This window comes from Sorex fumeus, unplaced genomic scaffold (assembly GCF_029834395.1).
Source record: "Sorex fumeus unplaced genomic scaffold, SorFum_2.1 ptg000006l, whole genome shotgun sequence".
NCBI classification, from domain to species: domain Eukaryota; kingdom Metazoa; phylum Chordata; class Mammalia; order Eulipotyphla; family Soricidae; genus Sorex; species Sorex fumeus.
Window position 1 is genome coordinate 54,883,576 of NW_026606063.1, and position 4,724 is coordinate 54,888,299.

The window sequence follows — 4,724 nt, forward strand, 5'->3', positions numbered from 1 at the left end:
AACCCGGGTCAACCGCATGCAAGGCCCTACCAGCTGTGCTATCGCTCCAGTCCCCCATATCTTTCTTTATAAGAATTCTACCTCTTTCTCTACCTTTTCTCCTTCTGGAAACTTTTTATATGAATGATAGTCCCCTATAGCTCTTATATTAACTTTGTTGTTTTTAACTCTTCTTTTTGCTGGCCTTTTAGATACTTTACACTACTTTACTTGTGAGATCACCAATTTAGTTTTGGGATTCTTTACTTATGATACTAAATGATTCTATTTGCATTTTTTAGATAGTGTATTCTTTAGCTCTATGATTTGTTTGAACCTTTCTCAAACTTCGTCTTTACTGAAGTTCTCTCCCATTCAGTTCTTTATTTCAGTGAGATCATTAAGACTACTGCTTTTGCGGGCTGGGGCAATAGAACAGCTGGTCGGGCTGCTTGCATGCAGCTGAGCTGGGTTCAATTCACAGCATCCCATATGGTCCCCTGAGCACCTCCAGGAGTGATTCCTGAGTGCAGAGCCAGAAGTAACCCCTGAGCATTGCCAGGTGTAATCCAAAAAAGCAAAATAAAAAAAAGACTACTGCTTTGAAGTTTTCTCTGTGTAGGTTGCTGAGCTCTGTTGTAATAGGAGTTTTCTCAGGTGTTCTCTTGATCCATTGGTGGGTGAGTTCCTCCTTCTCCTAATTACTTCTTGTAATTTATGAGGGCTTGGACAGGGGCCTGAATGGTAACCACAGAGTCTAGATAGTACTTAAAGGTGAGTATATGAGGAAATGGGGACAATTGTTTAATGTTGGTGGGAATGTAAATTGGTGCCACTATTGTGGAAAAAAGTATGAAGATTCCTCAAATAATTTAAAATAGATATTTTGTATTATCTATTGATCCTTCCTCTGGGTATTTAACTTAGAAATATAAGTATGCTAAACATAAAAAAGGTGTCTACATGTCAAGCAGAGGATCCGGATGCAATCAAGGAGATTTAAAATCACCAGTGTCCAGTAGCACTAGGCAACCATACCATCTCCGAATGCAACAGCTATGTGTACCTAGGTCGAGAGGTCAACATGACAAATGACCTGGCACCCGAGCTGCGCAGGAGGAAGAGAGCGGCTTGGAACGTTTTCAAGAATGTCGAAGAAATAGCTAAGAGGACAAAGAACCTCCAGCTCCGGGCACATCTCTTTGATTCCACTGTTCTTCCTGCGTTAACATATGCCTCAGAGACCTGGGCCCTATGCAAACAAGATGAGAACGCTATTCAGGTCTCCCAAAGAAGAATAGAAAGAGCTATGCTTGGAATATCACGTTTCACTCAAATGAGAGAAAGAATCCGGAGTTCTGACATACGTCGACGATCAAGAATCAGGGACGCTGTCTCATTTGCCAAGGTGTCGAAAATCAGATGGGCTGGTCACGTAATGAGATTTAAAGATGACCGCTGGACTAGAGCTGTTACCGACTGGATTCCACGGGATGTCAAAAGACCGCGTGGCCGCCCACCTACCAGATGGTCAGACTTCTTCGTCAAGATCATGAACGATCGGTTTGAGGCCCTTCATGTTCCCGGAGCAAACAGATGTCTTTGGGCTACACTAGCACGCGACAGGGACAAATGGAGACGTTACTGGTGCCCGCTCGAGCAAATCAACGACTAATGGGAAGTTAAGTGATTAAGTGAAGTGATAAGTGGTAGCTGGGAAACCTATACAAGGTAGGTTTAGAGGAGGTTCAGGACTCTGCTCTCGCTGGTGATAGAGTGTGCACTCCAGAGATTGAGGTTACAAATTGTGTCTGATTGTGTGCTCCTATGGGGGCAGTGGGAAAGCAAGCTATGGGATAATTTTGTCTGTTTAGAAAGTCTAAAGAATTCTTTCTCTCTATAAAGGTACATTTATTTTTAATGCATTTAGACACTATGGACAGGTAGAAGTCAGGAGAAAGCACTCTTAATAATTAGCCTCCAGCTAACTAAGCTATTTGTTAGGGCTTAGTGGAGCTTTCCTCAGGGATTTTTCCCAGTACCTATTGCTATGAAGAATAATCTGTATGATCCAATATGGACTCCACCAGCACTGTTAACAAAGTTTAGAGAGTTTTCCAATACATACACACACATACACACACACACAAACCCTTAACAGCATATTAGTAATTTCTTATATAAAGGCTTAATGGCCCCTGGGTGAAATACAACAATCTTCACACACCCTCCTCTAAGGAAAGTTTTTTAGAGTGTTTTCAGTAATTTATTCATAACAAACAATACAAAATAAATTATTTCAGTTCTGCTTTAAGGTAGGGGTAGGGTAACAACCAATAGATGATGGTGGGAAGGTGTGATGGTGATGGGATTGGTATTTGAATACTAAATGTAAACAAATATTGTGAACTGTCACTGTCACTGTCCTCCCGTTGTTCATCGATTTGCTTGAGCGGGCCCAGTAACGTCTCCATTGGAGACTTCGTTGTTACTGTGTTTGGCATATTGAATACATCACGGGTAGCTTGCCAGGCCCTGCTGTGCGGGCGAGATACTCTCGGTAGCTTGCCGGGCTCTCCGAGAGGGGCGGAGGAATCAAACTCGGGTCAGCCATGTTGGCTGCGTACAAGGCAAACACCCTACCGCTGTGCTATCGCTCCAGCCCTACTTTATAAAAATAAATTTAAATTTAAAAGGGAGAGAGAGAAAGAGGTTTCCAAGATGGTGCCTGCCAGCAACTCCAACCCATGTTTATTTCCTATAGTTCTTTACCTCCTATTCTAATTTTATAATTACAGGAGTAGGATTAGGGTGCCTGGTATTTGGAATAACCACCCTTCTGCTTCCAAATTTCCACACCTTAAGAATCACTTCTTTATTGTAGCTTGTTGCCCTATGGGAGTTTCTTTCTTGGAAAGAACATCTGTGTCTCTAATATTTCTGTCGTGTGTGTGTTGTCCTTTAATCCCTTTCTGAAGAACTTTATCAGTGTTTCAGTCAGTTTCTGTATAGATTAATCCAAGTTTTTCTTTGCTGTACCTTTGTCATGTTCATGGGAGGAGGTAAATACAAGTTTTCTTTATTTGGTTATCTTGGCTTCATCCCTTGTATTTTAAAATGAGGTTTTTTGGGACAAATGAACACAAAGAAAAACTTAATCTGAAACAAAGTAATATCACTTCCAACTGCTTATAATAAGATTAATAAAATGTTGAAGGTCATGCTTTTGTTATATCAAAAACTGTTCATATACTTTAAATAGAGATTCACAATGAATATAAGGTAGATTCACTTGCATTATCAAACTGTTATAAATGTTCTCTTGAAATCTATGCTAATCCAAGGTTCAAGCTAATGCATATACAGATTCCTTTTACTCATTCACAACTTAAAAATATTTCTTTGTTTTGTATATCACATAACTATCTAGGCAGTAATTCCACGTGGTCCTATGACTGTGTATTTCCAGTTCTGCTCATAGCATTTCAGTTTTGGAAATATTAATAATAGCTATCAATGTCACGAAGTTTCAAAGGACTATTCTCTGCATAGTACATAAAATCAAAGGGTTTCCTTTTGACATAAAACTTGTGATGATGTGAAAAGGGAAATGAGAATCCCTACTGGGACTATGAACATCCTCACATTTGTGAGGCCAACTGCCACACACCCTGCTTTTCTTGTTCTCTGACAAGGCTTGTCTCAGCCGTCTCCTGGGACATTTTTGACAGCGATTGTAAACAACAGAAGCCAGCAGGAATGTGTAAGAACAGGTGCTGGATTCTCCCCAGAGTAACCTCCATGCAGAGGAAGAGCCTCCTCAGAGTAGCTCTGAGATATCCCACTTCAGAGATGCCCCCGTGCCCTAAGCCATTACAGAATTTTGCTGTTTTTCATGCAGCAGAAGTTTGGAAAGATTTTAACAATTCATTATTATTTCTAAGTTACTGCTGACAAATTTTCTTGGTCAGCTTTAGGGGGACTTAGATGGAACCTCTGACAATAAAAAAAAGGATGGAAAAAGGTTTGTGTTTCATTCTTGGGTTTGTGTTCAGAAAAGGAGAATGACAATAGATGGACAGGATCATCCCTTCCCATTCCATGTTACTACTATCTTCTTCCTGCCACATCTCAGAAAAAGGGACATCCTTAGGTTTAGGGGATTGTCAGCATTCATGAGAATAGATAACACTTCTTCAACAAACAGGTCATATATCCACATATTCCAGCATGTCAGACACCACTTCAGGAGTGTCTGGCCAACTACTATTAATTCTTTTTCCATTTATTAATATTGTTTTCAGGGAAAATTATTCTGCACAATGGAGAAAATAAGCTATGTGATTAAATGATAATTTAGAGTAACTGCTGTGACCTGTTTTTCATAGCATGGATCATCTACCAGCAGCAGTGTTACTAGGCATCACCTCAAATCTTGTTAGAAATGAAAAATTTCAGGACTACTACATGTATACAGAAATAGAACTTAATAGAATACCCAGATGATTTATATGACAATTCATGTTTAAGAAACATTATACTACAGTTTCTGGGAAAAGGTCAGTGCTCAGGATTCAGAAAACAAGGTGCTTCCCTGGCAGATAATGCAATGTAGTGATATACACTTCTGCAACAATACTCGATTGCATTGTCTAAGCCTCAGACTTAGATTTTTCCCAAGGGATTTGAGCTAGAAACAATTGTTCTGTATTATATTTAAGAGAAGCAATGCAAATAGTACATAA